The sequence below is a fragment of the Acipenser ruthenus genome, chromosome 10, assembly GCF_902713425.1.
Source record: "Acipenser ruthenus chromosome 10, fAciRut3.2 maternal haplotype, whole genome shotgun sequence".
In the NCBI taxonomy this organism is placed as follows: Eukaryota; Metazoa; Chordata; class Actinopteri; order Acipenseriformes; family Acipenseridae; genus Acipenser; species Acipenser ruthenus.
In genome coordinates, this window is record NC_081198.1 from 20,366,771 (window position 1) to 20,391,252 (window position 24,482).

Here is a 24,482-nt window from a genome sequence, read left to right on the forward strand (position 1 = left end):
GCCCTCCCCTTAACCCCACACGTCTGATCTTCACTAACTAAAATCTCCAGAACCTCCTTTAATCTATTAGCCAAAACCTTACTAAGGATTTTATAATCTGTTCCTAATAAGGTTACTGGCCTCCAATTCTTAATATCTTTCCTTTCTCCTTTTTTATAAATTAGATGTACAATTCCGGATTTCATTGATATTGTTAGCTTACCATTCTTGTACACCTCTCTAAAAATTTCTACAAGATCATTTTTAATTATTTCCCATAAACAGACATAAAACTCTTTTGGTAACCCATCCCCTCCTGGTGTCTTATTCCCTTTCATAGAAAAAAGAGCCCTTTTAATCTCCTCCTCTGTTATCTCCCCCTCCAACTCACTTCTACTCTCTTCTGTTAGTATTCTATTTATATTCCCAAACAAAATACCTCCTTTCTCCTCATCTATCTCTCTTTTTGAAAACAGTTCCTTATAGAAGGAGCATGCATGTTTAAGTATACCTTCTGTCCCTTTAACCTCCCCTGTGTCCGTAAAAAAAACTACTAATGATTTCCCTCGTCTGTTTTTGTTTAATTGTTTGAAAAAAGTATTTAGTTACTTTTTCATCCTTATCCAGTTCCTCTGCTTTGGCTAAAAAAGCAAATTCTTTAGATTTTCTAATATAATAGCTTTTAATGTTCTGTTTTACTACTGCCACCTCTTCTTCATTTATCTTTATTCCCCGATTTCTTTTTTCCATTAATTTTTGCAATTTTTTATTGTCCCGCCAAACATCTTTCCTTTCCTGCCTTCTTTTCTTACCTGAATATATGACACAAAAACCTGCTATATTTCTTTTACATTCTTCCCACCACTCTAAACTTGTGTTATACCCCTTTTTAAATTCTTGCCCCAGTTTATAATACTCTTTTAATTCTTCCAAAAACCGAGTATCCTCCAATAATTTTAGGTTCATCCTCCAATACCCTTTTCCTATCTGGGCCTCATTTTCCTTTGTTGTGACCACCACCATTTCATGGTCCGAACACCAGCATGGAAGAACCCTAAAACCAGTTATTTTAATACTCTGTGATACTAAAAAATAATCTAACCTACTTCTGTGCCCTCTTGTGTTACCCCATGTGAATCCTAAATCAGTTTTATTAATTTTCCTATATGCATCCTGTAAATGATAGTCTTTAATTGCTTTTAACAAAAAAGCCCCTGAAAAATCTGTGTCATCTTTTTTCCCCAAATTATCTAAAGATACATTAAAATCTCCTCCCATTATAATATATCTGTTTGTATCCAAAAGATTTAAAAGGCTTTTTAAAAAATCTAATCTCTTGGATTTATTACATGGTGCATATATATTAATAAATCTGTATTTACTGTCACTCCTTCGCGCATCCACAACCAGCAATCTCCCAGGCACAAGTGACACAAAATCCTCCATAATGAATCCCTTATCTTTAAACAATACTCCCAACCCATCCGAATGGACATTTCCTATGCTCCAATACGAAGCACCTGAAGTCCACTCCTTGGAAAAAGTTCTGATATCCTGCCCATCCTTGAGGTGACACTCTTGTAAGAATGCCACATCAAAGACCATCGTATCCAATGAGAAGAAAAGAGCCCTTCTCTTCTCCGAATCCCTCAGTCCCCTTACATTCAGAGATAAGAAGTTCAAGCCTCTCATTATACTGATTCAATGGTTTGTTTTTTTCTGCTTCTTTCCTTTTCCTTTATCCTTCTTCCTTTCTACAGAAAATCCTGTTGTTTCCATAAACCCCTCGACTTCATTTTTTCCCAGGTAACCTTCCTGTGACCCTTCCTTATCCAACTTTTCCTCATCTCCTATCATCTGGGATCCCAAGCTGACAGAGACAAGAGAAGCCTCATAATCTTCAGATGACATATCCAATATTTTGGGTAAGCCTTGAAACATGTTTGAAATTTCTAGTGTAGCCTCGTCGGTGTTCCCCTCTTCCAGCTTCCATTTCATGGTTCCCGGTACAAGGTTCCATTTCTCTTGCTGCTCCTCCATTGCATCCTCTACTATCTCACCCCAGGGCCTTCTATTCTCGATGGTATCGGGAATCATCGTACCTTGTGATTCCTCACTCTTTCCTTCCATAGTTTCATTCTCCTCTTCACCCTCACCCATAGCTGGCAGCTCAGCTAGCTCTGAATCTGGAATACAGTCTCCTTGTTCCTTCACTCCTCCGTTGTCTCCCTCCAAAAGTGCTGTGTCAGAAGGTGAGCCCATCTCCTTTACTTCCTCGATTGGTCCAGGAGGGGATATTAGGGAGTCTTGTATTTCCTGCAGGACGATCTCAATGGGCCTCAGCTCCATTTTTTCCTCTTGGCCCTTTGTGGCACTTGTATAGGTTCTGTTTGGACATTCCCTATACAGATGGTTTGTTGCTCCACACTCATTGCACGCTTTCGGTTTTGGACAAGCTGATGCAAAATGGCCCATTTCTTTGCAATTCAAACATTTCTGTTTCTTGCATCTGTACTCTGGATGTCCCTCTTCATGACACATTCTACAATACTGAGGCTGTCTTGAATACAGTATATAACCTTTCACACGTCCAATTCGAAAGGTAGCTGGTGGATGTAAAAACCCCTCAAATCCTCTTTCATCATCCCTCAACAGCACTTCATACTGCCTTTGCCCATTCCACACTCCATATTTATCTCTTCTATACATGGGTGCAGATTGTATGTCCACATAATCACACAAAAACAAGCCCACTTCTGCATCTGTAACGTTCATGTCAAACATGTTTATCGTCAACAGTCTAAAGTTATTCCTTTTCATGGACCTTACCCTATATTTGTTCAGTGGGTGTTCTTCCTCAATTTCTCTGCATTTCTCCATGAATTGTGTGAAGTAGGTTTTACACTTCATCATCACATCCAGGTATTTTTCTCTTCCATTTCTTTGTATTCCTAGGATTTGCTCCAAGTCTACCTGCATTTGATTGATTATATTTTTTTCAATAAACTCTTCTCTCATTGGCATCTCTTCATCCTCGACGATTCCTCTCCAACAGAATCTTGCAGTTTTCTTCGCTCCACCCCTTCTTGAAAAACTGTCTTGCGCCATACTCGCTCTACTCAACAATTTAGCCACCGGGCACTGCGGTCATGCCACACATACCTGATCATTAGAAAAAAAGGCCGAGAAGCGATGGCGACTTGGCCCTTGCCCGGGGCCCCCCAGCCCGGACGGCACAGGGGGATTCAAAGGTGGGTGCAAAATTTCAAGCACAAGCAGACCCCAAAAAAACGGGCTACTGCGTCCAGAGGGGAAATGTGCAATTTAAGCAGGAGAAAACAAAACAAAGCAAAAACACACACATAACACCAAAAACAAAACATAAACTGGCAGAGTGCGTCTTACAAATAGTCATGCCAAGCTGCTATGCTGTGCAAGGTGCCTTGGGTAACTACAACTGTGCCTCGCTGGCTGGCTGGCTGGCTAAGAAGGACCTGGCATAGGGACATGTTCCACCACACTTGTCTGGTTAGCTGCATGCTCCCAGGAAACAAACTGCTGCTGTCTACATCATCACCACATGTGAATAAAAGAAAGAAAGCAGTCTGAGGGGAGTGTTGTTGTATGTCACATCCACGCTCAGAATTCTACCAGGTTCTACCTCCCTGCTGCTGCGGGAGGTAATAAATGGGTTTTTAAACAGGATACCTACTCCGTCGGCTCTGGCTATGTTGGAGCCCGACCAGAAGGAGTCCCCCAGGGTCCAACTCTCCTTCAGGTCCCTATAATCAGGTCTCGACGAAATACCACACTCCTGCAGAAAGATGAGATCTGCTTTCAAGTTAGCTAGATAGTTTAGTACATCAAATCTTTTTTGTGTCTCCCTGATGCTCCTGACATTAACAGAGACACATATCAGGGCCATCAGGGTAGCTAACAAGAAAAGGAGTCGCTGCGTCCACCCCATAGCGACTATGATTGGGAGGTCGGGACACTCTTCCTACTCTTAGCTCTACGCTTGCTTCGAGGGGGCTTGGGCTTATTTGCAACTCCCATCACCCCTGAGAAGGTACTCACTGCTGCCTCGTCCAAGAAGGCACTGTCTTTGTATGCACAGTACGTGGAGTTGTTTGGGCTATTCACCTCCCCACAAGGTAAGTTTGGTGGAACTTGCTCAGGGCCCCTCAGAACGTGTGGGTCAGCTTTGTCCTGGGGGGGGTTTATGACAGACAGCATTCTTTGGCTGTTACCGTCTGTTGAATTGGAGCTGTTAGCAGACTTCTGGCTTACCGCGTCCAGGGGTATTCCCATGTCCTCCAGTGCTGTATCTAGGAGGACCTCTAGGGGGCCCCTGGTTTTGCCCATACAAGGGAGGGGGTCAAGGATGCATTGAAGGGAGGCCCTTCGCTTGAAGAGGGTCATTGCTACCGAGGTACTGCTGGTCAGGGAAGGTGTTGACCCCGACCTCTCCCTCGGTGCATTAGTGAACACCTCTTCTGCGAGGTGTGCTAGGGTTTGTGCCAACGACTGGGAAGGCTGGCTGGGGATGCCCTGGCTGGCTGCTACCTGCCCACTAGGCGGCAGTGTAGCCGTCCCACTCGCCTCCGTCTCTGCCTGCGAGGGCAAGACTGGGGACTTTGTGTGGACATTAGCTGGTTTTGGATCTATGGGGGCCACCTGCAACTTGCTGTCTTTGATCTTGATCTTCTTTCTTTTCCCCCCCTCGTCTCTACCCTTTCTTTTCCCCACCCTCTGCTGGTTCTTCACTCCCTTCCCCTCCTTCTCACTCTCACTTTCACTGTCGCTTTCGCTTTCCTCCCCCACGGACTCAATCCTTATGGCGTCATAACGAGAGCCGAGGGGGAGTGCTGGCGCTGAGAGGGCCCTACTCAGGGGGGGGCCACTGCTGGGTCCGGGCTCCCTCCCTGCCTCGTGTTCTGTATCAGAGGAGCTACTGGAGGAGCTAGTGGAGTAGCTGTTGTACTCTCTCTCTGGGCTGGGGGAAGGGGTCCTCGTAAAACGGGACATGTCTCGGGGGCGGGGGGGTGAGGGGGGTGCTGGTGATGATGGTGGTGCTGGAGTCTGGGTTTTGGATACTGTTGGTGGTGATGTGGACTGATCTTTGTTACTTGCTCCCTCTTCCTGCTCAGGCCTAGGCTTGTTCGTATTTGCCTTGCTGGCTCTGGCCATGTTGGCATAGGAAGAGGGGCAGTCCTTAAACAGGTGCCCCTTCTTTCCACACAAATTGCACTGCCTCTCTTCTCTGCAGTGGCTGGTCTCGTGGGGGGCGCCGCAGTTCCTGCACTTGACTACAGTACATGCGACCGCCAGGTGTCCTAATTCCCCACATTTCCTGCAGAGTTTTGGCATCCCATTATAGAATACCAGCCCTCTGTTGGGCCCTAACACTATGGAGTTTGGAATGTGGCGGACGCCTCCAATGCCCGATGGATCAACATTGAGGCGTACCAGCCACTTTCTGGCTAATGTCCAAACCCCATCTTCATCTGTAATTTTCCTCCCTTCTGATGACACCCTCCCATAGCGGTTAAGCCATGTTGTAATATCATAGTCGCTAACAGCCTCATTGAAAAATTGGACAGTAACAACTTTCATTTCTCTGTCTGTCAGTGCGTCCACACAAAATTCTTTGTATGGAGCGAGACATTTATTCTCCCCCCAAAAGGACCACATTTCTTGTAACTTTTGGGGGTTCCTAAAACTGACCTCAAACACTTCCTTAAGCCCTGGCAATTTCACCAAACAATTCAAGTCAGAAGGGGAAAAACCCATACCCCTCTGAAGAATGGTCCGGCTGAACTCCAGTCTCGTCAGTCCTGGTTCCGTTTCATCTTGCTTGTTTCTTGTGAAGCGCACCGCATTGTGCCTCCTGGTCTCCTGGGTTGGCCGGAACTCCATCCTTCAGCTGGCTCCTCCGATTGGGGTGGGAGAAGCCTCTGGACGTCCGGGTTGTCTCTCTCTACGGAAAAGAGACAACGTAAGCAGCAAATCTGGGCAGTTGAAGGAACTATTACTTTAGTCCCTGAGGAGATGGTCGCCTCGCAAGAGGGACCCCCTCCCCAGGTGAACGGTGTCCTTCCCTGGCGGAGTAGGGGGCGCTGCTTGGCACCGAGACCACGTAGGAAGAATCGTGGCTGTGACGCCTCCTCGGGGTCCGGGGCCGCCCTCTGCTCCTCCCAGATGGCGCCCTCTGCTGGGCGCCTGCTGCTCTCTCGGTCTGGATCTCGATTACAATCAAGGGCTGGGGATGAGGTCGTCTAGGTCATCAAAGGGTCCTCAAAGGTCGTCTGGATGGTAGGTCCTCCTTCTCTCTAACTCCAGGAACGTCTGGAAAAGCCGGAACCGCCTGAAAAAGAAAAAAACTGGAACCGCCTGAAAAAGAAAAACTGCTCTCAACAGTCAACAAAATCTTGAAAGACCCTCGGCCTGGATTGGGCAAGCCAAAACCAGACTGAGCATTAGTCTTCCAAAAAGTTGCCGAGCTGAAGAAAGCCAGTCAAAAATAAAAAAAGTTCTGTTCCTCCTCACCCGAACAAACCTCTCACAGACCCTCGGAGGGAGCGGGCAATGCCACTACCCTCTAAGCCTTAGTCTTAGAAAGATTTATGCGATCTGAAGAGAAACCAGATCGCATAAATTTAAGCAGGAGAAAACAAAGCAAAAACACACACATAACACCAAAAACAAAACATAAACTGGCGGAGTGCGTCTTACAAATAGTCATGCCAAGCTGCTATGCTGTGCAAGGTGCCTTGGGTAACTACAACTGTGCCTCGCTGGCTGGCTGGCTGGCTGGCTAAGAAGGACCTGGCATAGGGACATGTTCCACCACACTTGTCTGGTTAGCTGCATGCTCCCAGGAAACAAACTGCTGCTGTCTACATCATCACCACATGTGAATAAAAGAAAGAAAGAAAGCAAGAAAGAAAGAGAGAAAGAAAGAGAGAAAGAGAGAAAGAGAGAAAGAAAGAGAGAAAGAAAAAGAAAGAAGTAAAACGGCGGGAAAACTTGCATCAACACTGGCACTCTCCCTCCAGCAGGGGTAGACAAAATGCTCACAGGAGAGATCCAGATCTGACTTTGACCAACGTTAGAGAAAGGTGTGCACCATTCCCGGAGGTACTGCAATACCGGGCCGATGCGTGGAGTGGACGGAGCAAGCCCCTGTTCCATCTCCCGATTCCAAAAATCAATTTAATATATGGTCCCCTGATAGGGGACGTATCAGATATTAAACTGATAAGAACAGATACTACACTTGATCTTAGCCAAAAGGCCGAGAAGCGATGGCGACTTGGCCCTTGCCCGGGGCCCCCCAGCCCGGACGGCACAGGGGGATTCAAAGGTGGGTGCAAAATTTCAAGCACAAGCAGACCCCAAAAAAACGGGCTGCTGCTTCCAGAAGGGAAATGTGCAATTTAAGCAGGAGAAAACAAAACAAAGCAAAATCACACACATAACACCAAAAACAAAACATAAACTGGCGGAGTGCGTCTTACAAATAGTCATGCCAAGCTGCTATGCTGTGCAAGGTGCCTTGGGTAACTACAACTGTGCCTCGCTGGCTGGCTGGCTGGCTGGCTAAGAAGGACCTGGCATAGGGACATGTTCCACCACACTTGTCTGGTTAGCTGCATGCTCCCAGGAAACAAACTGCTGCTGTCTACATCATCACCACATGTGAATAAAGAAAGAAAGAAAGCAAGAAAGAAAGGGAGAAAGAAAGAGAGAAAGAAAGAAAGAAATAAAGAAAGAGAGAAAGAAAAAAAAGAAGTAAAACGGCGGGAAAACTTGCATCAACACTGGCACTCTCCCTCCAGCAGGGGTAGACAAAATGCTCACAGGAGAGATCCAGATCTGACTTTGACCAACGTTAGAGAAAGGTGTGCACCGTTCCCGGAGGTACTGCAATACCGGGCCGATGCGTGGAGTGGACGGAGCAAGCCCCTGTTCCATCTCCCGATTCCAAAAATCAATTTAATATATGGTCCCCTGATAGGGGGCGTATCAGATATTAAACTGATAAGAACAGATTTTTTTTTTTTTTTTTTTATTAATGGAAAAAAATACACATACAAACATAACTCACAAAACACACTTAAACATCACACATTACAATACAAAAATAACTATAACCACTTATATACAACAAACTCATGAACAGAACCAACACATTACAATCCACTTATAAAAAAACACATTACATATCACATTACATCTCTCCCATATATGCAACAAATACAAAACATAATCACGCATACAATTCCATTTTTGAAACCTTTCTACAGGATAACATGTGCCCCTAACAATATGCCTATCCTACTTCTAATAAACAAGCAGCAAGATCTCATCCCACGCCAGTAGCCCACAGATCTCCACGTCTCCATTCCTCAAGCCTCCATCTTCTCTTCGCCTCTTGTCGGCCAAGTCGCAAAGCGTCCTTTAGGACATAGTTCTCCATCTGACTTAGTCCCATTTCAAGAACAGCCTTGGCAGGCAGGCTCACGCCCTTCACCACCAAACAGTTCCTTGCCTTCCAAATTGCATCACACAGACAGCGTATTAGGACCCACAGCATGCCCCACTGCACTTTGCTCAGTTTCTCTTGGTCTTTCTTCGGGCTCCCATACAGCACACGCTGCCTATGTATGGGCAGCTGTCCCCGGAACAAATCCAGGACGGAGCCTGCCTCACTCCACACCTTCCTCGCCTCCAGACATCCCCAGAGAACGTGACCGACCGTTTCTTCCTCTCCACACTTCTCTCTCGGGCATCTGGGTGACCTCCCCAGATTACATGCATGCATCACCGCTCGAACTGGCAATACATCGTGGGCTACCAACCAAGACAGATCTCGATGCTCGTTCATCAGGGCAGGATGGCTCGCGTTCTGCCACACTTCTGGCGTCTCATCTAATACAAGGCCATGAACCGGACACATATCCCCATTACCCTGCAGAAAGTTAAACAGAGATTTACCATTAGCCACAATTTCAGCCTTACATCCTTCCAGCCCCTTGGACATCACAAATCTTTTAAATAACGCATAATGATAGGGCAGATCAAAGGCTGTTGGCACAGACAAAGGCACGGACATCAACTTTAACTTCCTCAAATAGGAACTAATATAGAATCTCACAAAGCAGGCCCCTTTTGACACACCATTCAGACACATAGCAAAATGCAATGCACAAAACTTTGACATTAAAAACGTCTGGACATCTGGCAACCCTTTCCCCCCTTTAATTTATCCTTCCCCACCACACTCCTCCTCACTCTCTCCCATTTCCCCTGCCAAAAAAAACGAAACACAGCTCTGTTTAGCAGCGTTACCACATTCCTAGATGGTGGGAACACGACCGCCACATACAACAACAGTGGCAATATTACCCACTTTACCACCATCACCCTCCCCTCCATCGTAAGCCTCCTCAGCCTCCAAAACCCTAGCTTTTTATTGACCCTACTTCCAACCTCCTCCCAGTTCTTACCCCCTGATCCATTAGCATCAAATTTCACCCCCAGAATCTTAATGCAGTCTTCCTTAACTTTTAATTTTATACTACCCCTCCCGTCCCATTTCCCGTAGAACATTGCCTCTGATTTCTCCTGGTTCAGTTTAGACCCAGACGCACGACAAAAAACATCAGCTTTCTCCAAAGTCCTCTGAATGGACAACTCATCCCGACAGAGGACATTGACATCATCCATATACAAGACACATTTAACCTCCTGCCCCCCACTCCCAGGAATAGTTAACCCTTTATACACTGGGTCCCTTCTCAAAGCTTGTGCCAGCGGCTCCATACAACAGATAAACAGGAGCGGAGATAACGGACAGCCCTGACGGACGCCACATCCCACACTAACTGGATTTGACAGACACCCATTTACCAATACCCTGCTATACACACCCTTATATAACAGGCCCACCCAGTCTAAAAACCTCTTTGCAAACCCCATTTTTCGCAGAACACCAAACATGAACTGATGCGAGACCCGATCATACGCCTTTTCAAGATCTAAATTTAGTACACATAATCGAATTCCCCTGTCTCTCGCATAACAGATGACATCTCTCATCAATACCAGGCTGTCCGTGATCTTCCTACCTGGAACGGCACAAGTTTGATCCGGGTGGATAACATCCCCCAGCACATCCCTCATACGTTGAGCCAACGATTTACTGAACAATTTAAAATCCTGGTTCAACAATGTAATTGGCCACCAATTTTTCAGCTCAGCCTTATCCCCCTTTTTAAAAATCAATGTAATAATGCCCTCTCTAAATGAAGGTGGAAACTCCCCTCCCTCCTCCCCACACTCCCGAAACAAGGCCAACAGATCTGGTGCCACTAACTCCCAAAACTTTAAATAGAACTCCACAGGGAGTCCATCCTCCCCCGGTGTCTTGCCCAGCCTCACCCCCCTGACCACCTCATCTAACTCTTCCCTCGTAAACTCTTTGTCCAACTGCCCTCCATCCCCCACCTCCCGCTCCAAATGTCCTAACACCTCCTCCATAGCCCCCATTTCAATTTCTTTCCTTACATAAAGGCCCCCATAAAACTCCTCCACCACCCTCAACAGCCCCTCTGTAGTCTTAACTAAAGCCCCATCCCTCCCTTTCATAGAGTCTATAAATTTCCTCCCATCCAGCACCTTTTAAAAAAAATACCGACTACACTTTTAATTTTCCTCTAAATGCTTCTCTCTGCTTTTAAATAAGAGCCCCTTCACCCTCCTCTCTACCACCCCCTTCAGTCTCTTTTTCACTTCCCTGATCTCTTCACTAAAGTCCAGCCCTGCATTGTACAATTTAGTTAAACTCTCCAGCTCCTTGAACAAAACCTTCTCCTGCCTTCTCTCCCTCTCTGCCTTCCTCCTCCCCGCCCAAATAAAGAAATGTTTCGTTTTCTCCTTCACCAGATCCCACCACTCTGCCTGGGACCCACAAAGGTCCTTTAAGGACAGCCACTGGCCATACCACTCTCTAAATACCTCACACACCCAATCATCCTCCAACAACTCGCAATTTAACTTCCACACACCCCTCCCTACATCCACACAACCTGTAAGGTCAAAAGCAGCTTTCAGCGCACAGTGGTCAGAGAAAAACATTGGCACCAGCACACACTCCTCGCACTCCACCCTCTGTGAGACAAACACAAAATCAATCCTGGACGCCTGGGTCCCATCCCCTTTCACCCAAGTGAAACCTCTTTCCCCCACATTGTTCACTTTAAAGCAGTCCACTAGTCGAAAGTCCTCCACTATTTCTTTTAGCATTTTACTAGATTTATCCAGCTTGAACCCCTTCTTTATCTCTCGCCTATCCTCCATTGTTAACCCACAATTAAAATCCCCTGCTACAATAACCGGCCTGCTCCTCACTAATTTAACCCTTAAATCTTCAAATAAACTAGCCCTCCCCTCCACCTCTGGCGGAGCATACACATTAATTAAGCTAAAACTTTTCCCAAAATATTCCGCCTCCACCTCCAGCACCCTACCTTTTTCAATCACTCTATGATCTTTAATCATAACCCCCTTATTTTTAATCAAAATTGCTACCCCATCTGATTTATTTTCATTTGATCCGGACCACACAGATGGCCCATAACCCCACCTCCCCTCATAAGTACTATAGTCCTCCAACCCAGGGATACCACACTCTTGCAAACACAAAATATCACACTGTATCCCACTCAAATATGACAACACCAACGTACACCTATCACGACTTTTAATACTCCTAACATTTATAGTAACCACACTCAGAGCCATTGCAAAACAAGCTAACAGCCATACACATACAGAATCCTGCATCAGGATATTTTTAAAAGGGGCTCCTCCCCCTCCCCCTCCTGGCCAGTTACCACAAATTCCTCCCTCATACTTACCTCACCTGAGGAAAACACTACGACCCCCTCCAGATCCAGGAACGGCTCTCCCCCATTCTTCTCCGCACCACCATCTCCTCTATAGTCACCCCTAGAGGAAACGACTGAACTGGGGGATGAAAAAAACTCCTGTCCTACTCCCCCACTCCCCTGCTTCTTTTTCTTCTTCCCCTTCTTCCTCCCCTCCACCCTCACAAACCCATCCCCCTCCTCACTATGTAACTTCCTTTTCCCTGGAGTCCACTCTTGATCCATATCCTCTGAGTTACCATCCTCCTCCTCCCGTCCTGTTCCCTCAACACTAGCCTCATCCCGCTCCCGCTTTGCACACGGAATACCGCCCCCTCCATCATCCTCCACAGAGCTTACCACCCCACTCCCCCTATACACCTCCTCCCTGCTCCTTCCACTGGACCCCTCCCCTGGGTCCTCACTCTCCTCCTCTGATGGGGACACCATCAAATCTTCCTCCAGAACAGATCCCTGCTGATCACTTCCCCCCTCCCCCTGTGCCTCCCCCTCCCTCCCCTCCTCCCTCACCTCCCCTCTATTCTCCTCCCTCTCACCCCCCTTCTCCTGCTGCTCACTTCCCCCTTTCTGCCTCCCCTCACCCTCCTCCTCCTCCTTCTCCTCCTCACTCTCTTCTCCCTCCTCATACCTCTTAGCCCTATTGGCAAAGGATCTAGGACAATTCATGAAAAAGTGTGTCTCACTCTGTCACAAAGACGGCCAGAGTGGGTGGCGTCAGACCAGAAAAGGAATACACAGAGACTGTGGTTGTGATGATGAGCCGAGTGCAATGGCTGCACTCAGCGTTTAATAACAAATAAAAGGGTTGTAAACAGCACAAAACAGGACACGGCACTGGTAGCCAAAATAAACAGACATACAAAACACACTAAACACAAACGGTGCACGGAGACAAACAAACACGGTGAGTACACACACTTATCTTTACGTTTAATGATTTTAACTCTCCTCTCTCTCTCTCTCACCCGTTCTCCTCTTCCGAACACCTAACCCTGAGTGCAAGAAATGTGCGTCTATATATACTATTGTGCTGGGATTCAATTACTAATTAATTATTCACTTGAATCCCAGCACGTGAATTAATTCTGTGCAACCCCGTGCTCACATATTACATTTAACCAGCACGTGAAGTGATTTGTGCTCTCCTCGTGCCTAAATACAAATCTACACTTTTTAAATACACGTGAAACACAGACCCGTTTATATCCCGTGTACCAATCTATACACCAACATTAACACACGCACGCAACATACAAATGCACACAGGGACGGGGCGCATTGCCACATATACCCCCCCTTGTGCGCAGCACACATGGCCTCAACGGCCACCTCCCCCCTTAAAAACCCAGCAGTCCAGAACAAAGTCTCGGGCTGGGAAGGGAGGCTTCAGTGGGCCCATGGCTGGAAATGCTGTCAGCTCCCCTGCCGGTAGTGGCACGGCTGACAGCATGCTGGTCCCGTCCTGCAGCGAAAAAGCTGCGGGGGCAGGTGGTCCCCCGACCTCCCCCTTCTTCGTAGCCGGCAGCTCCCTCCTGTGGGGCTCCGGCCACAAGAACTCCTGCAGCGAAACTGCTGCTGGGGAAAGTGGTCTCCAGACCTCCTCCCCCTTCTTCGTGGCCGGCAGCTCCCCTTTCTGGGGCTCCGGCCACCGTACTCCCTGCGGAGGTACGGGCAGCAGAGGCAGCTCCTGCTCCTCTGCTCCGGGCGGTGGCGGAGGCAGAGGCAGCTCCAGCTCCTCTGCTCCTGGCGGTGGTGGAGGCAGAGGCAGCTCCAGCTCCTCTGCTCCTGGCGGTGGTGGAACCAGCAGGCATTCACCCTCTGCTGGTGGAGGTGGGACCAGCAGGTTTTCACCCTCTGCTGGTGGAGGTGGGAGGGGCAAGCAGTCCTCCCACTGCGGTGGAGGTGGAACCAGCAGGTATTCACCCTCTGCTGGTGGAGGTGGGAGGGGCAAGCAGTCCTCCCACTGCGGTGGAGGTGGCGGAGGTAGAGGCGATGGGGCTGATGCTGGCCACTCAGAGGGAGGCTGTGGCGGTGCTGGCTCCCTCTGCTGTGGCGGCTTGGCATGTGCGCGCCGTGCTGCCTTCAGCAGCATAGCTAGAGGCTGCTGGGGGACACCAGCATCCTGCCCTTCTCCCCCCAAAAAATTTTCAGGGGGTTGAGCCTGTAACTCCTCCCCTTCTGGCTCTTGGGACGGCACCAGCAGGTATTCACCCTCTGCTGGTGGAGGTGGGACCAGCAGGCATTCTCCCTCTGCTGGCAGCTTGGGTCCTACGGCTGTGGAAGCCCCGACTTCCCTCTTTTTGGGCTGTGGATGCACCGACTCCTCCCTTTCGGGCTGTGGACGCACCGACTCCTCCCTTTTGGGCTGTGGACGCACCGACTCCTCCCTTTTGGGCTGTGGACGCACCGACTCCTCCCTTTTGGGCTGTGGACGTTCGGGCTCCCCCCACTCAGGCGTAGGACGTTCGGGCTCCTCCCACTCAGGCGCAGGACGTTCGGGCTCCTCCCACTCAGGCGTAGGACGTTCGGGCTCCTCCCGCTTGGGCTGTGGACGCTCAGGCTCCTCCCGCTCGGGCTGTGGATGCTCAGGCTCCTCCCATTTGGGCTGTGGACGCTCAGGCTCCTCCCATTTGGGCTGTGGACGCTCAGGCTCCTCCCATTTGGGCTGTGGACGCTCAGGCTCCTCCCATTTGGGCTGTGGACGCTCAGGCTCCTCCCGCTTGGGCTGTGGACGCTCAGGCTCCTCCCGCTTGGGCTGTGGACGCTCAGGCTCCTCCCGCTTGGGCTGTGGACGCTCAGGCTCCTCCCCATAACTGCGGAAGGGACAGTGGGTGAACAGGTGATCCTGGTCGCAGAGGAGGCACCCCGGCGATGGCTTGTTACATCGCCGTGGATGCCTGGCCCTTAGGCGGCACTCCTCCTCCCTGTCCTTCACCTCTTTATCTGTCTCCCGCTTGGGCTGTGGAGGCAAAACCAGCAGGCATTCACCCTCTGCTGGTGGAGATGGGGACAGCAGGTACTCCTCTGCTGGTGGTCCTGCTACCTGGGCTGCTGTTCCGTTTATCGTTGCCTCCAGGTAGCTGAGGAGAAACTCCACACCTTCCTCCAAGGTGTTTGGGGTGTGTTCCTGCTTATAGGCCTCCCATCTCTCACTGTCCATGATCCACAGGGCCCGAACGACTATGGGCAGAGCCTGGGCCTCCAGCCCAGCATTCTCCAGGAACCAGTCCCGCCATTTTGTGGCGTCTTCTGCCATTATATATATATTTTTTTTAAACAAAACCCCTCCTGGTCTGACGCTTGGAGGCGCGGCTATCCCACGATGACACCACGTGTCACAAAGACGGCCAGAGTGGGTGGCGTCAGACCAGAAAAGGAATACACAGAGACTGTGGTTGTGATGATGAGCCGAGTGCAATGGCTGCACTCAGCGTTTAATAACAAATAAAAGGGTTGTAAACAGCACAAAACAGGACACGGCACTGGTAGCCAAAATAAACAGACATACAAAACGCACTAAACACAAACGGTGCACGGAGACAAACAAACACGGTGAGTACACACACTTATCTTTACGTTTAATGATTTTAACTCTCCTCTCTCTCTCTCTCACCCGTTCTCCTCTTCCGAACACCTAACCCTGAGTGCAAGAAATGTGCGTCTATATATACTATTGTGCTGGGATTCAATTACTAATTAATTATTCACTTGAATCCCAGCACGTGAATTAATTCTGTGCAACCCCGTGCTCACATATTACATTTAACCAGCACGTGAAGTGATTTGTGCTCTCCTCGTGCCTAAATACAAATCTACACTTTTTAAATACACGTGAAACACAGACCCGTTTATATCCCGTGTACCAATCTATACACCAACATTAACACACGCACGCAACATACAAATGCACACAGGGACGGGGCGCATTGCCACACACTCCCACACAGATTACACTTCCTCTGAACTTCACATTCCCTAGCCATGTGCCCCTCCTCTTTACACACATTACACACCACTCTCTTACACACCACCGCTAAGTGCCCCACACCTCCACACTTCCGACACACCTTAGGCTGGCCGAAGTAATGCACATACCCCCTGTCAGCACCAAGTGCAATGTCAGAAGGTATGTGCAGAAACCCATCATATGTCCCTAAGCCTCTCCACAGCTCACACACCACCCTCCATGCCCCAGTCCACACCCCATCATCATCCCTCACTTTTATAGCCTCCCCCTTCACATGGCAATACCTCCTCGTACCTTACCCGTACCGTACCTTACCTACCTTACCTTACCTATCGCTTCCAAATCGAGCTGCGGTCAAGCCACACACTTGATCTTAGCCAAAAGGCCGAGAAGCGATGGCGACTTGGCCCTTGCCCGGGGCCCCCCAGCCCGGACGGCACTTGGGGATTCAAAGGTGGGTGCAAAATTTCAAGCACAAGCAGACCCCAAAAAAACGGGCTGCTGCTTCCAGAGGGGAAATGTGCAATTTAAGCAGGAGAAAACAAAGCAAAAACACACACATAACACCAAAAACAAAACATAAACTGGCGGAGTGCGTCTTACAAATAGTCATGCCAAGCTGCTATGCTGTGCAAGGTGCCTTGGGTAACTACAACTGTGCCTCGCTGGCTGGCTGGCTAAGAAGGACCTGGCATAGGGATATGTTACACCACACTTGTCTGGTTAGCTGCATGCTCCAAGGAAACAAACTGCTGCTGTCTACATCATCACCACATGTGAATAAAAGAAAGAAAGAAAGCAAGAAAGAAAGAGAGAAAGAAAGAGAGAAAGAGAGAAAGAAAGAGAAAGAGAGAAAGAAAGAGAGAAAGAAAGACTTTGACTTTTAAGATCCTTTATTTAACATTCCAAATAAAATCCATTAAAACTCAATAAAGGTAAAACATAACTAAATTAAGATTTAGCAATATTAAAAAATCCTAAAATACATCATGTTCTCCTTAAAAATAGATTTGACCAAAATAAAAGGATCATAAAAAATCAATTAAAAAAACACAGTGTTTTCTTTCTGTTAAAAACAGATTAAAGCCAAAATTAATTAAAACACTGTAAAACAATAAAAAATAAAATTAAAACTAGAACAAAAACTGGAGCTCCCCCTCCTCACTCACAGCACACAAGGCGTCTCCCACACACCACCTCTCCTGGAAGTCCTCCGGGTTATTATTTAGTTTAAAAAATTCAAATCCACTCTTATCCGGCTGACCACCAAAACCCTGAACTGCAACACAACATCAGTCAGCCCGGCCCCAGAGATACTGTTCTTTCTGGATTTTAAAATGGCCAATTTTGCCTGACCCATTATAAAATTAATTAAAACACACCTGTTTCTCTTTTTAAAACTGTAGGGAACCCCAAAGATAAAAAGCTATTTTGTGAACTCCTCGCCTAGGCCCTGCAGGAGCTCCTGTAGGAGATGGAAGAGTGGTCCTAGCCTGACACACTCACTATACATGTGAAACACTGTTTCCTCTGCAGAGCAGAAACAGCACTCTGAGCTAATGCTAGCATCAACTCTGTGGAGAAACCTGCCGGTGGACACAATACAGTGCAGGATCCTCCACTGCAGGTCCCCCGCTCTCTTGGTGAGGGGCAGTTTATACAGCACCCTCCATACTGGCCTGCACCCCTCCTTTACCTCCAGACATGCCCTCCATCTTGAATCCACCAACCCCCTCAACTGGTGGGAATGTGATGCCTTCACACAAATTTGGTAGATCTTCTTACTCTCTGCTGTATGAAGAGTTAGATCTTTAACTGTGTCTAGGTTTAATAACATTCCCTCGTTTCCTACACCCTCCTCTCATTCACCTACTGCTGGACACACTAGCAGCACTGGAAAGATGAAGTCTTGTCTCTGCCCTGTGCCGCTGGACATCTCCTCTCTCACAGCCTCCCTGAGCTCGGGGGAAAGACAACTTCTCAGTTCACTGACCATTTTCTCTGCCAGTCTCTCAGAGTGCCAGCCCAGCCGCCCAGCCAGCTGTGTAGCAGTCAGCCAGCAGGAGAGCTCAAAGTTGATAAGATGTCTCAGCCTGGTCACTCCTGCCCTCACAAAGCTGGCACAGAGCGTCATTGACTGAAAGAAACGTACAGGGAAGAGCGGATTGAAAAATAGGGGCTCCTCCAACAGGACCCTGCCTGTCAGGGACCCCTCATCTCTCGCCACCCTCACTGCCCTCCAGGCATCTAAAACACTCAAGTAAAAAGAAGAGAGACCTACTTTAGCTAGTCTGGCACTCTCAATTAAAAACAGGTGTTTGTCTATCCCCAGCCCCCCTACTCTGCTGAGGAAAAAACAAGCTAGCCTCTTCCAATGAGCCTCCTCCCCAGTGTACAGGAGCCTCTGAACCGCCTGCAGTCTGAAGGCTGCCACCCTGCTGGCAATGCAGACCAACCCCTGCCCCCCTTCATCAGTGGGGAGATACAGGACCGCTGGCCTCAGCCAATGTCTCCCGCTCCAGAAAAACTCCAGCAGTATTCTTTGGATCTCCTGCACCATGCCCCGGGGAGGGTCCAGACACACCAGCCTGTGCCACAGCATGGAGGCCACCAGATTATTAATCACCAGGACCCTTCCCCTAAAGGACAGCTGGGCCAGCAGTCCCCTCCATCTCTGCAGCCGCCCCCTCACCCTGTCCACTAGGCCCTCCCAATTTTTCTGCATATATATCTCCACTCCAAAAAACACCCCCAGCACTTTTATACCTGTCCTGTCCCATCTCAGCGCCTCAGGCAGGACAGGGGGGTGCAATCATGCCAACTGCCTGACAGGAAGGTGTCACACTTTGCCCAGTTAACTCTTGCTGTAGAGGCTCCTTGGAATGTGTGCAGGCTCTGCTGTAGTGCCTTGATGTCTCCGTCACTGCACACAAACACGTTCACATCGTCTGCATAAGCGGACACCTTCACTGCGACAGAGGAGGGTGAGGAGGGCACTGCCCAGCCAACCAGCCGGCCCCTCAGCAGGTGCAGCAGGGGCTCTATGGCCAGTGAATAAAGCATTCCAGACAGGGAGCAGCCCTGCCTAATACCCCTGCACACTGGGAAGGGCTGACTCAGCCCATTGTTAATCTTTAAAATGCTAAAAACATTCCAATATAAAAGCTGGATATAAGAAATAAAAACAGGGCCAAACCCGAAGGCTTCCAGGGTTTTAAAAAGGTATGTGTGGTCGACCCTGTCAAACGCTTTCTCCTGATCTAAAGAAACCAGCCCAACATTCAAATCGCATGTCTTAGCCATTGATAAAAAGTCTCGAATTAAAAACAAATTATCAAAAATGGAACGTCCCGGTATGCAGTAAGTTTGGTCCGTGTGTATTACAGCTCCTATACACATTTTTAGTCTATTGGCCAGACATTTTGAAATAATTTTAAAATCAGAACATAAAAGCAAAACAGGTCTCCAGTTTTTGAGTAAACACAGGTCTCCTTTCTTGGGCAGTAGTGTGATTACTGCCCTCCTGCAGCTGAGGGGCAGTTCTTTATCTCGGAGGCTCTCTCCCAGCACCTGCAAAAAGTCCTCACCAATCACAGTCCAGAAATTTTTAAAAAATTCAGTGGGCAGTCCATCAATGCCAGGAGCTTTTCCATTTGAAAGCTGTGTAACAGCAGTGGTCAGCTCCTGATATGTTAGTGGCTTGTCTAATTGGTTCTGTTCTTCCTCGCTCAGGGTGGGCAAATCCTGGAGCAGCAGGTCTGTATCCTTCTGCTCACAAGGCTCTTTGCTGTATAGTTCAGAATAGAATTTTACTGCCTCCCTGCTGATCTCCTCCCAGCTGAACAGCTCCCTGCCGCAAGGCGTCCGGACGCAGTGCATCTTCCGGCTGTCTGCTCTCCTCCTCTCCAAGCCAAAAAAGAAACTGGAGGGGGTGTCCATGTCTTTAAGCTCCATGAAGAGAGAGCGCACCAGCGCCCCTTCACTCTTTCCTTCAGCAGGCTGCCCAGCATGTGTTTCTGCTCCCTCAGCGTTTGCAGGGTCTGCTCCTGGTGGTCTGTGTCCAGGCTGCTCTCTAACTGGAGAATTTTCAACTCCAGCTCTCTCACTGCTGCGTTCAGTGACCCGGTTGAATTGAGTGTGTACTGCTGGCAAAAGATTTTAATCTGCGTTTTGCCAATGTCCCACCACTGCCTAATATTTTTATAATTTGTTTTTTCTTTTTTCCAAATGTTCCAAAAATCATTAAACTGTTTTACAAAAAGTGTGTCCTGTAATAGCTTTAAATTAAAATGCCAGTAGGAGGTGCTGTGAGAGTCAGTGGTGAGTATTACTGTAACTAACAGGCAGTGGTGGTCAGAGAGGCTACTGGGGATGATATTGGCTTTAATGAATTTATTCAAATGTGTGTGTGATGTGTAGAAGCGGTCTAACCTGGCTCTATATATTTGTTGTGCGCGACAATGAGACCAGGTGTACTGTCTTGCATTGGGGTGCAGACACCTCCAGACATCAACCAGGCCACTGAACTGAAAAACTGCAGCTAATTCACTTGAGGATTGGGGATTGGGTTCCTCATTATTTCTATCCATTGTAAAATCAATAGTGCAGTTAAAATCTCCTCCCACCACCACCACATCATCATTATCAATATTTAAAAGAGCTTGCTTTAATTTATAAAAAATTAAAATGCGTTCCCTTCCTTTATTTGGTGCATAAATATTAATAAAAACAAATACAGTACCACCCAACCTTGCTCTCACTTTTAATAACCTCCCCTTTTCAATTTCTTCAATATCTAAAATTGTTGCTCCTAGGCTGGGCTTAAATAAAATTGCCACTCCTGCACTGGTGCTTGAGCCGTGGCTCAGCACACATGGCCCCCTCCACTCTGCCAGCCACGCCGCCTCATTCTCCCAGTCTGAGTGCGACTCCTGCAGCAGCGCGACCCCCGCCCGCTTCTGCTCTAAAAACTCACACAGCTGCGCTCTTTTAAAAGACTGTCTGCAGCCATTCACGTTAAAAGAAATAAAAACGCACTTTTCCATAGCGGCTAAAAAAAATAAAACTGACAGAGTAAAACAAGCAACAATAAAAAAATTCTTAAAAGAAGTATCCATTTTTAAAATTATTGTTTGGCAACATTAGCGATCTTTTTCTTAATTATTTGAACATATTTTTTAAGACGGTACCTTTTTTGCTGGTCAAACTCCTCTAATGTTGCCTTTCGTGTGACGATGTGTGCTGAGTGGAGGAATAATCTCAGATCTGGGAAGAAGTTTTCAATTTCAACCCCCCTTTTCCCTTTTGTACTCTCCATAAACTGTTTAAATTCATCTAGGGTATAGATTTTTTCCCCCTGTTAACAGGTTGGCTATCGGGGATGTCAGAGATAAGCGAGGAGTCAGAGAGCTCCCCCTCCATTTCCTCTGCTCCGTCCTCGCTGTCTGCTCCCGTGCCGCTCCCCTCTCCTCTGGTGTCCCTGTTCCCCACAGTTAAAACACCGCATTGTATCCGAGCTGACAAACACTACGCAGCCCGTCCCTTCCACACTGAAGCTCCAAGCAACATCAATCACCTCCCCCGGGTTATTCAGCAGCAAAAACGCCTGTCTCCGAAAAGACAGGACGTGCTTAACATTTGTATTTCTGCACCCTAATGGTATATTTTTAATTGGGGACACCAGTTTGCCATATCGGGCAAGTTCATTTGCCAAGGTCTCGTTTTTTAAAAACGGCGGCACATTAGACATGATTACCTTGGTAACAGGGGTTACTAAGGGGGATACTTGAATAAAATCTCCTTTCACTGAAAAACCTTCCTCCACTAGTTGATTGACCAGCGATACCTCTTTTAAAAACACGACAAACCTTTTATTCATCCGGGATGCCGATATTATATTGTCACACCCAACCACCTCTCCCACTGCCAGCAGGCACTCCTCCACTGACACGCCGGCATCGGGCAAGCAGCTGAGCCCGTGTCGGCGGCTGAGAGCCCCCAGCCCTCCAGAGTGAGATCCCATAACGGGACCTACACACACACACACACACACACTACTCTATAAACGGTAAAGTACAAACAAAGCAACGAAACAAAGATATATAAACGAACTAAACAATTAACAATTAAATATATAAATTTGCAAAAAAAAATAGTAGCGAAAACACTCTCCTACCGCACCAGCGTTCAAACGCTACCGCCTCTCCGCAAGCTCCTCCCACAATCCCACAATCCCACAATCCTCGGCGACAGAGAGAGAGAGAGAGAGAGAAAGAAAAAAAAGAAGTAAAACGGCAGGAAAACTTGCATCAACACTGGCACTCTCCCTCCAGCAGGGGTAGACAAAATGCTCACAGGAGAGATCCAGATCTGACTTTGACCAACGTTAGAGAAAGGTGTGCACCGCTCCCAGAGGTACTGCAATACCGGGCCGATGCGTGGAGTGGACGGAGCAAGCCCCTGTTCCATCTCCCGATTCCAAAAATCAATTTAATATATGGTCCCCTGATAGGGGACGTATCAGATATTAAACTGATAAGAACAGATTTTTTTTGTTTTTAAGTGTTTTATTACCAAAAAAAACATTCAAGGTATACAATATACAATATATACAAAAACAATAATGTACAACACAATAAACAAAGTACAACAATACTATTTACCGTGTCTTGTTTTCTATGTCTTGTTCATTTTTCCATTTTCTGTTATGTTTGTCTGTACATTAGTTTATTCAAATGTATTTACCAGGGTAATTTCCATTTATTTTCTATTGTAATAACCCCATATTTTCTGGATTGCAATACTATATAATCATTTATTAGGCACATTATTAAGCTTTTGCATGATGTCACTGTAATATACTTTCTTTGCATAACCAGCAGATTTCTTGCCGTCCACAATGCGTCTTTAATACAGCACGCTACTTGCCAGGCACACTCAAAGTCGTCTTCTGCTACGGTGTTCTGCAATAGACCATACATCAGAAACACACTACAGATGTCATTTTGTGGTACAAATTTCAACAGTAGATCTTTCATAGTGAGCAACACTTGTTTTGCAAAAGTACATTCAATTAACAGATGTTCTACTGACTCCACACTTGTACAACCTGGTCTTGGGCATTTTATCACTGCACTTAACCCTCTCCTATGCATAAACTCTCTGACAGCTAGACAGTTATGCACTGCCATCCATGATACATCTTTATGTCTATTTGTCAGGTATCTAGCAGAGACATTTTTCCAGATTGTTTTACAGTTGTTTTCATGGAATTGACTCACCACCACCAGTTTATCATTGTCATTCATGTGAGGCACGATATTTCTCGGTGTCCAGTCCTTTGTATCTATGGAACTTAAATTATTAATGTTAATGAACTTTATAACTGCAGACAAATAAAATGGGGGGAACCAGCAGTATGGAGTATTCATGGGTAAGGTCACCCAGCCATATTTCCTCAAAGATGTAAATAAATAATATCTTAGAAACAAAAAACATTTTGACAATTTATACTGTGATGTCAAACAAATAGAGAGGCAATTGCAGACATAAGTGCACATCAGGATACTCACCAAGTCTGGGATCCTCTTTCCTCCATTCTCTGGTGATTTAAACATTATCGACCGTTTTAGTCTGTCCATTTTTGAACCCCACACGAAATAGAAGACTATTTTATTGACTGTTCTTTTGCAGTCTCTCAGCAGTGGCCAAACCTGAGCAACATACAGCAGAACCGGCAATAAATCATTTTTAAGCACCAACGCTTTCCCCTCTAGTGTTAATACTCTTTTTGTCCATAAGCCAATTTTTTTATTGATTTTAGTTAATCTTTCTTCCCACGTTTTAATAATTGCACCCTCTTTCCCAAACCAAATTCCTAATATTTTAATGAAATCAGTTTTCACTGAGAATGGGATAGAGAGTCTCCCAGACCAGGACCCAAAATACATGGCTTCGCTCTTTTCAATGTTTATTTTGGCGCCGGCAGCGCGTCCAAACCATTCTGTCACTTGTAATAATTTGACTGCTGACGGTGCATCATTGCAGAAAACCGTCACGTCATCCATATACAACGAGACCTTTACCTGTATGTTATTACTTCCCGGGATTACAATCCCCTGTATCTGTTTATCTTTCCTGACATAGATTGCAAACAATTCAATTGTACAGATAAATAACAGTGCAGACAGTGGGCATCCTTGACGGACTCCTGATTTTATTTTGAATGGTTCAGTTTGCCACCCATTTACTAAAACTGTACTATATATATCACTATATATCAAATGTACCCATTTACGAAACTGAGGGCCAAACCCCAACCGTTTCAAAACCTTAAACAGAAACACATGTGAAACCCGGTCATAAGCTTTTTCTTGGTCTAGATTGACCAAGATTGCTCTTACATTGCGTTCTTTTATATAGTTTATAGTATCTCGGACCAGACAAAGTGAATCTGAGATTCTCCGACCGGGTACTCCACATGATTGGTCTGGGTTGATGACCTCGGCCACCACTGTTTTCATTCTATTTGCGAGTACTCTCGCCAAAATTTTGTAGTCTGCATTTAACAGTGTTATAGGCCT

At 47.1% G+C, this 24,482-nt stretch overlaps 3 non-coding genes across 3 annotated transcripts; all 3 read right to left on the reverse strand.

Annotated features, from left to right (window-relative positions):
- Positions 1–7,097: 7,097 nt before the first annotated feature.
- On the reverse strand, positions 7,098–7,288 carry LOC117415021 (U2 spliceosomal RNA). Its single transcript, XR_004546345.2, has one exon. It is a non-coding gene; the product is annotated as a U2 spliceosomal RNA (small nuclear RNA).
- A 592-nt stretch (positions 7,289–7,880) lies between these two features.
- LOC117414538 (U2 spliceosomal RNA) lies at positions 7,881–8,070 on the reverse strand. The gene has a single exon (XR_009329990.1). It is a non-coding gene; the product is annotated as a U2 spliceosomal RNA (small nuclear RNA).
- Positions 8,071–22,292: 14,222 nt separating this feature from the next.
- LOC117968072 (U2 spliceosomal RNA) lies at positions 22,293–22,485 on the reverse strand. The gene has a single exon (XR_004662221.2). It is a non-coding gene; the product is annotated as a U2 spliceosomal RNA (small nuclear RNA).
- Between the last annotated feature and the right edge of the window lie 1,997 nt (positions 22,486–24,482).